The sequence below is a fragment of the Medicago sativa genome, chromosome 3 (assembly GCF_051527215.1).
Source record: "Medicago sativa cultivar Bolivia chromosome 3, Bolivia_mono, whole genome shotgun sequence".
NCBI classification, from domain to species: domain Eukaryota; kingdom Viridiplantae; phylum Streptophyta; class Magnoliopsida; order Fabales; family Fabaceae; genus Medicago; species Medicago sativa.
This window is the reverse complement of record NC_140751.1, coordinates 49,645,087-49,657,813: the sequence shown is the minus strand read 5'-3', so window position 1 is coordinate 49,657,813 and position 12,727 is coordinate 49,645,087. Positions and strand designations below refer to the sequence as shown.

Here is a 12,727-nt window from a genome sequence, read left to right as displayed (position 1 = left end):
CTTGGTTGATATCCCGAATGGATCCAATCAAGTACATCTTTGAAAAGCCTGCTGTTACTGGAAAGATCGCACGTTGGCAGATGTTGTTGTCTGAATATGACATTGTATACAAAGCTCAGAAAGCAATCAAAGGAAGTGTCCTTGCTGAGCATCTTGCTTGCCAACCTCTTGATGATTACCAGCCAATTAAGTTTGATTTCCCTGATGAAGAGATTATGTATCTGAAAGCAAAAGACTGTGAAGAGCCACTGATCAATGAAGGGCCGGATCCCAATAGCAAGTGGGGATTGGTGTTTGATGGTGCTGTTAATGCTTACGGTAAAGGAATTGGAGCCATCATTGTGACTCCGCAGGGGCACCACATTCCTTTCACCGCTCGAATAACTTTTGAATGCACGAATAACATAGCTGAGTATGAAGCATGCATCTTGGGCATTGAAGAAGCCCTTGATCTGAGAATTAAACACCTTGACATCTATGGAGATTCTGCACTTGTTATTAATCAGATAAAGGGTGAATGGGAGACTCATCATGAGAAGCTGATCCCATACCGTGACTATGCAAGACGTCTGTTGACATACTTTACCAAGGTTGAGCTGCACCACATCCCTCGGGATGAAAATCAAATGGCTGACGCTCTTGCTACTCTGTCTTCCATGTTTCGTGTCAACCACTGGAATGATGTGCCCGTAATCAAAGTACAACGTCTTGATAGACCCGCTCATGTGTTTACTGTTGAAAATATGCCAGATCAGGCTAATGAAGATGTGAATGATAAAAAGCCTTGGTATTATAACATCAAGCAATTCTTGCAGAATCGTGAATATCCACCTGGTGCTTCCAACAGGGATAAAAAGACTTTGAGAAGATGGGCTAGCAGATTCCTTCTGGACGGGGAAACCCTATACAAGAGGAACTATGACATGGTCTTGCTGAGATGTGTTGACAAACAAGAAGCCGAGAAATTAATGCACGATGTACATGATGGTACCTTTGGGACCCATGCTTCGGGTCACACCATGTCAAGGAAACTGTTAAGAGCCGGCTACTACTGGATAACTATGGAGCGTGACTGCCACAAACATGCTAAGAGATGCCACAAATGTCAAATTTATGCTGACAAGATTCATGTGCCTCCACACGCTCTTAATGTTATATCTTCCCCATGGCCTTTCTCTATGTGGGGCATTGACATGATCGGAAGAATTGAACCAAAGGCTTCCAATGGACATCGTTTCATCCTAGTGGCAATTGACTATTTCACCAAGTGGGTCGAAGCTGCCTCCTATGCCAATGTGACCAAGCAAGTGGTTGTCAAGTTTATCAAGAATAACATCATCTGTCGATATGGTGTTCCCAACAAGATCATCACTGACAATGGTTCCAATTTGAACAATAGCATGATGCAAGCTTTATGTGAAGATTTCAAAATTGAACATCACAACTCTTCTCCGTATAGACCTCAGATGAATGGTGCAGTTGAGGCCGCTAACAAGAACATCAAGAAGATTGTTCAGAAGATGGTCACTACCTATAAAGACTGGCATGAAATGCTACCTTTTTCCTTGCATGGTTATCGTACTACAGTGCGCAGTTCAACTGGGGCAACTTCTTTCTCTCTTGTGTATGGTATGGAAGCAGTTCTCCCTCTGGAAGTGGAGATTCCATCTCTTCGAGTAATCATGGAAGCCAAATTAACTGAGGCTGAATGGTGTCAAAGTCGGTATGATCAATTGAATCTGATTGAAGAGAAACGTATGGATGCCATGACTCATGGACAGTTGTATCAAGTGCGAATGAAGAATGCTTTTGACAAGAAAGTCCGACCTCGAGAATTCAAGGAAGGCGAACTTGTATTGAAAAGAAAGATAAGTCAGCAACCCGACCCAAGGGGCAAGTGGACACCTAACTATGAAGGTCCTTATGTTGTCAAGAAGGCTTTCTCTGGTGGTGCTTTGATTCTTACACACATGGATGGTGTTGAGCTCCCAAATCCTGTTAATGCCGATATAGTCAAGAAATACTTTGTCTAAAAAGAAAAGAACAGCGTGGTAGGTCGAAAACCCGAAAGGGCGGCCTAGGCAAAAATGTGCTTCCCGGTGGATCGAAAACCCGAAAGGGCGATCCAGGCAAAAGTTAGGGACAAAAAAAAATATATGAAAAAGCTCGCTGAGATTGTACGCAACTCAGGCAAGAATGAGCGCCTCGATGAGCCGAAAACCCGAAAGGGCGGTTCATGCAAAAATGAGGTCAATAAAAGACAAGTAACTATATCCGGCAAATCACCATCACCCCTTGGGGCATCTACAACTGTCAATGATCTTCTTCATCAGAGGCTTCTGTACTTGTGAATTCAAAATTTCTATGAAATGTAGCGGTCATCGTGTTCAATGTATCACCAACCAATAAAATTACCATTTTCCAAGCTTTGTAAATCCGTGAAGCCATGCCTTTGGCTGACTTTCACTCTTCTACATCAATTTGAGCCTTTCTATTGTTTGAAACTCTATTTTTCTTTCTACTTTCAATGCTATATGCAAAACATTTTCTGTCTATTTTGAATAATGTTAATGTCTGAAACAAACATTTTTGAAAATTGAAAAAATCTTTTCCTGTCTATTTTGAAAGCAAACCTGAGCAACAGGGTACATTTCAATGAAACATGCATGAATGAATGAATATCAATGTCTATTTCAATACATGTTACAAGCAGGTTACTCCCCAGGATGATCTGTGGTCAATGGCAAGAATGAAAAAACAGAATGAAAATGAAAAATGAAAAATGAAAATGAAAAGCTCGCTAAGTTGAAAACCCGAAAGGGCGGCTTAGGCAAAAATGAGCACCCCGCTGATTGACAACCTATGAAGGCAATTCAGGCAAAAATGGGGCAGTGAAAAGAATACTTATTCCCCGGTGAATCGAAAACCCGAAAGGGCGGTTCAGGCAAAAGTGGGGTTGAAAAATGAAAAGAATGAAAAGAATATAAAAGCATTGACCACAGATGCGAACATCCAATGTTTACCCAGCACTGACACGCCTAGCAACGGCGACCTGTATCCAAGGACTTTCCAAGGGTCCCTCCTCTACAAGTTTTACTGCCCTCAGCCATGGTTTCGATACGTCTCTCAACGACGGTCTCCCCAAAGAGGTTTTCCCCTGTGAATATGTCGCAGCACGAGCCACTACGTGCCCAATCTTCCAATGTTTTGTCTATCTCTGTGAAACTTTCTCTGTCAAATTACAAGCCAATCATGCATTTCAAGCATTCATACATGCATAATCATGCATTTTATGTGCTCATACATCCAATAATCTTGCTATACCATACATACATGTTGCATATCCAACTGTCAACTGTCAAATTCAATGTCAATGTCAATGTCAAATGTCAAATGTCAAATGTCAATGTTAAATGTCAATGTCAAATATCAATGTTAAATGTCAAATGTCAAATGTTAATGTCAAATGCCAATGTCAATGTCAATGTCAAATGTCAATGTCAAATGTCAATGTTAAATGCCAATGTCAAATGTCAATGTTAAATGTCAATGTCAAATATCCAATGCCAATGTCAATGTTAAATGCAAATGCCAATGTCAATGTCAAATGTCAGATGTCAATGTCAAATGTCAATGTTAAATGTCAATGCTAATGTCAATGTCAATGTCAATGTCAAATGTCAATGTCAAATGTCAATATCAATTTCAATTGCCAAACCAATGTCAATGTCAATGTCAATGTCAATGTCAATTTTAATTGCCAAGCCAATGTCAATGTCAATGATAATTTCAATTGCCAAGCCAATGTCAATGTCAATTTCAATGTCAATGTCAATATCTAATGTCAATGTCAATGTCAATGTCAATTTTCAACTCAAATCAATGTCAATTTACTCTTGGGCCAACAAAAATGGTCATGTCTATTTGCAAATCGGGTCAATGACAATTTACCCTCAATTGGTATCTTGTTAAACCAGACTCTCAATTTGTATCTTGTTACTGGTCAAGTGCCAGGTTCAATTCAAAAAGAACCACTTGTACCTGCGTATATGTCTATGTTTCCGGTCAAACGGCAAGTTCGATCCAAAGAACAGTTTGAACCCTTTGCTTATGTTTTGTTATCGGTCAAACGGCAAGTTCGATCCAAAGAACAGTTTGCACCAACTTACATGTTGTGGTATTGATCAAGTGGCAAGTTCGATCCAAAGAACAGCTTGTATCTACCTTTTGACTATGTTTCCGGTCAAGTGGCAAGTTCGATCCAAAGAACAGCTTGTACCTATCTTTTGTTTGTATTCTCTCGGTCAAGTGGCAAGTTCGATCCAAAGAACAGCTTGTACCCGTCTCTTGTTTGTATCTCTCGGTCAAGTGGCAAGTTCGATCCAAAGAACAGCTTGTACCTGTCTAGTTGTTGCCCGTTCTTTCTACCTTGATGTCTATAAATCCCTTGGTGGTGTGACACAGCCCGTAGATTCCGGTTCGATTGTCTTGCATTCATAAATGAAATGTTGCATGGCATTCGTGTTTGTTTGAAAATCTGAAAGTGTATTTTGTTGCCCGTTCTTTCTACCTTGATGTCTATAAATCCCTTGGTGGTGTGACACAGCCCGTAGATTCCGGTTCGATTGTCTTGCATTCATAAATGAAATGTTGCATGGCATTCATGTTTTTGAAAATCTGAAAGCGTATTTTTATGTCCAAAAACAGTGCAAATGTTAATATTTAAGTATCTTCGTCCCGTCAACTCTAAGACTTCGTCTCTTGACTCTCCGGACAAAGAAACTTAAATAGGGGCAGCTGTTATACCCTAATTTTGGACCTAAAAATACTAATCAATTTCTCCTTTTCTTGCATTTTAAGTCATTTGAACTGTCTCTGATCAATTACATCTTTCTCTGCATTTTATTTCAATGTTATTTGCAAAATTTACATGTAAGGGTATTTTAGTCATTTCCTATGTCAATTTTCTCTCAGTCTTTCAAAATTTTGTTTGAGTCCTTTCAAATAGTCTGAATAAGCCCTTGCTTCAATTCTATGTCAAAATCCATTTCAAAAGTTGCATTTGAAGTCATTTTAGGTCAGTTTTGCCCCTAGGGGCATTTTGGTCATTTCAAGTGTCAAGTCACTGTTTAAATCCTAAAAATTGTCTCTGAGTCTTTTAATTTTGCTTGTATAAGTCTTTGTTTCATTTCTCTGTTAAAAATCCATTTTAAATTTGCATTTGAGTCGTTTTTAGTCGTTTTAGTCCCTAGGGGCGTTTTGGTCATTTCACATAAACACTCTTGTCTGCTTCGTTGTTTTTAATCATCTCGCTTTACGTTAATTTTCAATTTACTTCTTCAATTCAATTTTAGTTTAATTTTCATTTTAGTCCTCGTACTTTTGTTATTTGCATTTTAATCCTTTTTTAAGTCAAAGTCAAGGTTTGTTACAAGTCAAGTGCCACATGTCCCGCTCCCATTGGTCCAAGCATTTCCACATCACCTATAAATAGGTCAAAGTTGGTCAAGGTTCATTCAACTAATCATTTTTTACACCAATTTTATTTTTTTCAATCTTTTTTCACAAAAATCACAAAATTCATAATTATTTTTTTCCCTCACTTTCTCTCTCCTCTAACAAACTTTCACCACCACCAAAACCACCCTAACTAACTCCATAACCACCACTCAACCACCCTAAACCACCACAACTACCTTCAACCACCACCTTCTTCATCCTTAACAACCTCCGAACTTCACAAATCCATCACCAGTTTACAGATTCTTCAAAAAACGATTCAAAACACAATAATCCTCCCAAACCAAATCACAACAAGCGCAAGTTCTAATCTGCATCGACAACAATTCGAAATCATTCTCCGTCGTACCTGAGCTGGAACAATCCTCAGAACGTGGTGAACCGGATCGGATAAGGGTGGAATCAAGTCGAGAGTCGAAAAACGCGGAAATGAAGCATGTGAAACCGATCGTGAAGAGAAGAGTATCGGAATTGTGAGATCAAAACGTGAAGAACAGCAGCATGAAACGGTGAAAGGGAGCCAGATTGTTTCGCGAGCAAGAACAAGAAGAGGGAGGAATGAACTTGAAGTCTTCCTTGTAGCTTGAACCTCCGAATTTAACAAGAGGTAATGACTTGATTTCTTTCTTTTGAAACTTTGTATGTGTTTTTTGTTCGAATCTTTGAAGTTAGATCTCGGCCATATGTGTGTGTTTTTGAAAAAAATAGTTTCGGATTTGTGCTTAGGAAGAAAAAGGATGTGTGAAACTACAAAAATTTTTTGAATCGGAGCATCTTCGTGTTATTCCGGCGGCGGCGCCGCCACCTTTGGGTGGCCGGCCACCGCGCCGGTGTAAGGTTGAAGATGAAGATCATCTTCATGTTCTTTGTTTTCCAGAAATGTTTAGAGAGAGGGAAGAGAGAATAACACGTTAGAGAGAGAAGGAGATTGGCTAGTGAGCTTTCTTTCACGTGTTGTTGTTTTAAGTTGTGGTTGTTCCATTTTATTCCATGCATGCCGTCCACCATATTATCATGCTCCCTCTCTGTCCTGGTTATGTGATGAATCATGCGGCTCCTGAAGCCTCTCTGTGGGCTTGGGCCTCTGTTTGCCCAGCATTTCTTTTTGCTTGTGTTTTCTTTGCTATTTTCTTGCGCTGATTGTGTTTTTACACCCCTGTGATGGCTAAAGCTTCTTGAAAAATTCCAAATCACTTCCTATTGTTTTTCTTGTTGATTTTTTTGATCATTTCTTGATGGTTCTTGCATGATAAGTACTGAAGATATGTGAAAAATATTCGTCTTTTGTCAAATGCATTTCTTTTAATTCTTGATAAATTTTTTGTTGAAAGATCTTGCTAAAAATCTCTTGAAAATATTGTGAGCTCTATTGCTTTTGTTTTGGATGATCAATATTCTTTTTTGTGATTTTGCATACCAGAAATTGATAAAAAATAATGCGATGCCTTCCTTGCTCATTTGCGATGCATAGTGTTTAAAGCTTATGAAAAATTGCATGATCTTGACTCCAATTCTTGATGCATGTTCGTGATTGACGATGTGTGAATTTGTGATGAGCTTACCTCCATATTTGATGTATTTTCATTGGATGTTAATGTGTTGTGATTAGTCACTTGCTTTGCAAGACATATTAATGATTGTTTGCGAAAATAAAACGTTAGATATATCTAGGAATGAATCATGACCTTATAATTGGAGCATGGACCTCTAATTCTCACATTTTTGCTGCATTAAAACCCATTTAAAAATTGCAATAATGTGGAAATTATAAGTCATGTGCCTCTTGAAGTGTTGTGATTAGTTCTTAGTATATCTTACCCCTTTATCTTTGGTTTCTTTGCATTTGTTTAGTGTTCTTTTGCCTTATTGTTTTCTTCATTACATTTGGTGTTACTAACCCCTTGTTTCTATCTTGTGTCCTTAGCTTTATTTTTTTACACTTTAAATTCCATGTAAAAGTTAGAATGTAAACATTTAGGAGCTTTTTGTAATATTTTACTTTCATGCTTTTAATTTCTTGGCAAAGAGGCCATAGAATGTATCTAGGGTATAATGTAAAGGACAATGGACTCTAAAGATGTACACCGACACAAGCACCGACACATGCACACACATCACTATATAGCTAGAATATGCATGTTTAGATGTATGTTTAGGATTGTATGTTTAGATGAATGCCTAGGATTTATACTTAGAAAAAAACCAACTTTCCAAACGAATATGAACAACTTCACTCAAATCTTTTCCAAATAAACCTTGGGATCCAATATCCCATTGTATTTTCTTTTCCATTTTCTTAATCAAATTTCAATGAAAATAATCAAACTTAGACCACATTTTGCAATTCACTAATCCAACCTCACTATTTCCTAATCTCATGCCCTTGAGGCCTCTTTCTATTCTTCCAAAATCCATTTTCAAACTTAAAATCAACCAACAAAAACAAAAACATTTTTTGAGAGAGAACTACGGTGGATTTGATCCCTTAATCGGGTACGTAGGCAAGGAACAAAATTCCTTCAATTCAACTAAAATAAAAATCCAAAAACATTCTTCTCCCTCCAATTCTTCATTTAGCAACTCTTAGGTATAAATAAACATTTTCAAATAGCATTTAAAAATAAAGCGCGCGCGTAGAAATTAAAGACGGTTCCTATAGGTTACTATAGTCGTTATGGGTGCCTAACACCTTCCCGTAGCGAAAACAACTCCCGGACCTCGATTCTCAAGGGTTTTGCTTACTTTTTCCCTTCCCAAGAAAAAATAAGATATCACCGGTTTAAAAGGTTCAAACGTAATCAATGTTTGACACCCGAAAACCAAGATAAAACAGGCCCTTAATTGCTGGTATCGACAATTATGTCCACGATTAGATTAACATTAATAATGCCCAATCGTCACATGCATAATCACCTGATAAAATATGAAGCAAATGCAGTTGATATAACTTTTAGATGGAATTATACAATAGAACAAATTACTCTATCAACTAATCAGTGAATTATGAATGATAAAATACTCTGTAGTCTAATCAATGAAACTGTGAGGTAGGTTTAACTAACCTTAACTAGCAGGAGCTCAGTTTCGGCGAAATCTATTTAACTTTACGATCAAAGTAACATAGAGATAGTCACCCACTCTATCAACTAACAGAAAGTACGCATGCCTCCATTTCCTAAATAAGAAACATAGAACCACAGATCCCCCAGAAACCTACTGCAAATCCCACTCCCATTCCTAAATACAATGACTCTCTTATAGATTCATCATCTTCATTCTCTGCATTTCCAGGATTTTCTTCTTCCGTTGTACAGTTATTAAGAGGAGCTCCACATAGTTTAGGATTGCCAATGTAGCTCGATGCATTAAAACTTTGAAGTTGTGTTCCGATCGGGATTCTTCCGTCAAAATTATTATATGATAAATTCAAATAACCCAAAAAGGTTAAAAGAGACATGCCCTGAGGAATTTCACCAAAAAACTTGTTATTAGAAAGGTCGAGAGATTCCATATTTTTCATGCCTCCAATCGTCTTCGGTATTGTTCCAACAAAATTATTGTGAGATAAGTTTAACGTTTGAACTTGAACAAGCCGAAACAATTCCAATGGCATTTCTCCAGACAAGCTATTGGCTGAAAGGTCAATAGTTCGCCTTTCTCGTTGGATTTTCAAAACGTAATGTTGACCTTTTGTAAACAACTCAATTGTGGTAAAATACATAGGAGTTTCATGAATAGTAACCATATCAGTCAAGTTGTAGATACACTTTGGCATAGAACCGGAAAGTTTGTTATGTGCAAGGTCTAAGTGAATCAAATAAGAGAGATTGAATAGTTGTGGTGGAATAGTCCCTTCAAATTTATTAGCTCTCAATATGACCACTTGTAAGTTTTGTGACATCTTGATTGGTATGGTTCCAGAAAATTCATTTTCTGCTAAGTTCATGGTCTGCAATTGTTTCAAGTTAGAGAAGTACAATGGAAGTTCCCCAGACAACCTATTACGCCAGAGGTTCATGACTCTCAGTTCTTTCAAGTTTTTCCAACTATGTGGAATTGATCCTGAGAAGGAGTTGTAAGACAAATCAACCCAAGAAGCCATTGGTGATATGTTTGTGAGTCCTCCTGTGAAATTATTATGATCCAAAAATAACTCGGAACAATTTAGTGTAAGGTTAGATATGTCTTCAGCAATCGAATTGTTTGACAAAATAAGTCCATCGGGTATTCTTTCTATAAGTCTTGAGAACTCTATAGATGAAATTCCCAAGCTCGATAAGTCTAGATATGACAGTGACTTCTGTGTATATATCCAAGATGGAAAGTTTGGGCCTTGATTTGTATTACTCAATAAAAGGTAAGAGAGTTGAAAAGGAGGAACCCAATCCAAATCAAATTGGAATACAAAACTTGAATTACTCATGACTAGTGAATCTAAAGTAGAGAGTTTGGAAAAAGTTAAATTTGAAATTTCACCAGAGAAATTATTAGCGCCAATGGATAAGGAAATTAAGGATGAGAGATTTCCTAGAGTTGAAGGAATAGATCCTTGTAGTTGGTTTTCAGAGAGATCAAGGTGTTGAATATGGGCAAGTTGGCCTATTTCTACTGGAACTGATCCTTGTATTTGGTTATAAGAGAGATAAAGGTCTGTCGAATTTTGAAGGTTTAGCAAGCTTGAAGGTATCTCACCATGTATATTGCTTCCCCGAAGGTCAAGATAGGTGAGATCTTTGGTGAGATTAAATAACCCATTTGGTAAATGAGAGGTGAAGTTGTTGTCAGAAAGATCAAGAGTTACAATTGAAGACAAATTCAAATACTCAACAGATGGGAAGTTGTTCAGGTTACAATCACTCAACTGTAATTCTAACAATGAAGGAAGTTTATTCACTATTTGAAGCCAATTGGTTTCCTTATGAAGTTCAATTCCACTGAGGTTGAGATATTTCAAGGAAGAATGTGGAGAAAGCCAACCAAGATTATCCATGTGTAGGGTATAACTGTTGAGGGGGGATAAGGCAAGGTAGACAAGTTTAGAGGAATGTGTGATGTTGTGTTGAATGGATGGAATTCTTATCACATCAAATTCATTATCTCTCAAATCCAAGTAACTGAGAAACTCAAGTTCTAAAATACAAAGATTCATCTCACCTGTAAAATGATTGTTGTAGAGATCAACGTCTGTAACTTTGTTTGTAATATTGTCGCAAAGGACTCCTTCCCAAACACAACAATCTTTTTCTGTTGACCATGTTGATATCAGACCAAAACTATCATTGATGCCCTGTTTGAAGGTTAATAGTGTCTCGCGATCTTTCTCATTGCATCGAACCACTGTGTGATTGCTGCAAATGGTTTTGTGGAATGTTGTTATAGATAAAAGTAGAAGCAAAAGAAGTGATATTTGTGAAGTAAGAATGGTCATCATGAATAATTGTTTGAATCAGAGAAGAAGATCTAATTCAAATGGGATTGTGACTTGTTAAGAGATTCTTGCTAGTGTGGTTATATAAGATGTTGGCACATGGGAAAGTTTGAAAAATGTACGTAAGTGGACAGCATGGGGTCTGATTGATAGAAAAATTAAATAGCTCCAAATTAAAAGTAAGACTTTGAAAAAGTAGGAAAGACTTGGAATGCACCGTTATGTGTAGTTTGTCGTAGGCATGCACCCATACTGGTGGTTCCAATACTGCTATCCATTCCTGCATCCACATTACAAGTTAACCACCCTGATGAAGCTCTCTCCAGCACAAATTAGCTTGTCGAACTGGTCCGTCTTCATTCTCTCGTCTACCATTAAGCCAATCAGACCGAGCAGTTGCTGCCTGCATTATCTTAGATACGATAAAACAATATCGGCTTTTCCTTGCTAATGCAAATAAATTCAGATGACGTCTTCACATAACATATTTTAGATTTGGAGGAAGCAAAATGTTGATTATATCTCATATTCCCTAATAAGTGGACTTGCGCAATCTAGCGTAGCATAACAAAGCGAGAGGAGCACAATTCAGTTCATAAGAGAAAATAATAGCAGATACTTTGTTGTCAAACACTAAGGCACAATTGGCATAATTAAGTGTTTTTGCATGTTTACTTCTTACTTTAGAACTAATATTTAAATATTATTCCGCCATACTGCATAAATTAATATTTAAACTAAGGGTTAATATATGTTTAGCCCCTGTAATAATTGCGATTTCTGGTTTACCCCCGTAAAAAAAATAATTTAGATTCCAACCTTGTAATTTGAAGACTTTTTGATTTTGGATCTTCATGGCATCAATTACAAAATATAAGGTACTTTCGCCCTCTGTAATTTGAGAGAATTTCGGTTTACCCCCTGTCATATTGTCAATTTTGTACAATCAAAATTCATGAAGGTCCAAAACCAAAAATCTTCAAATTACAGGGTTGGAATCTAAACAAATTTTTTTATAGGAGGGTAAACCGGAAATCATTAATATTACATAGGTTAAACATATATTAACCCTTAAACTAATAAAAAAGTAATCAACTTTCTCCACAAAAACCAGTTACATTTCTATACATTGGCAGTTGAACTTTGACTTGTTTAAATTTTATTAAATATTAATACAATTTTTTTTTATGAAATAAATTATGTTTTATTTTAGGTGGTCCATAAAAGACTTCATTAAGTTTTTAATATTACCCATTGAACATTTTTTGTAAAAAAAATAAATCATTGGATTTTGAAGCTCTACTAGATCTAATAATGCTTCATTAACATATTTTTCTTTCCTACTCTTGGAGAGCTTCATAATTCAATGGTTTATTTTTTATCCAAAGTGATCGAATGGTTAAAATAGGCCTTCACTAAAAGTGATCGAATGGTTAAAATAGGAAAGAAAAAAAATAGTTACTAGTTAGTGGATGCCTATAAATAGGCCTTGATGTACTCTTTTATTGTAACTTTCTCATTTGCAATATTCAGTTTTCATCAATACACAAAACTTTGATCTATTTCTCTCATTCCTTCCATGGATGCCATGTTTCGTAATATGGTATCAGAGCCTGGTTGGTATCCACCTTGAAGGATTTTCCGCTGCATTTTCTCGAGAAAATTCAATTTTCTCATCTTCCGTTTCCTTTTCTGTCCTTCCTTTCTTATTCATTGTTTCCTGTATCAGTTACGTTCGTTTGTGTCATTCTTCTTTCCATTTTTGGATTCGGTTTAGAT

General features: G+C 36.9%; 1 pseudogene across 1 annotated transcript; it reads right to left on the bottom strand.

Annotated features, from left to right (window-relative positions):
• Nucleotides 1-8,439: 8,439 nt before the first annotated feature.
• LOC146937966 (uncharacterized) lies at nucleotides 8,440-11,063 on the bottom strand (annotated as a pseudogene). Its single transcript, XR_015031088.1, has one exon. The product of XR_015031088.1 is annotated as an uncharacterized LOC146937966 (transcript).
• Between the last annotated feature and the right edge of the window lie 1,664 nt (nucleotides 11,064-12,727).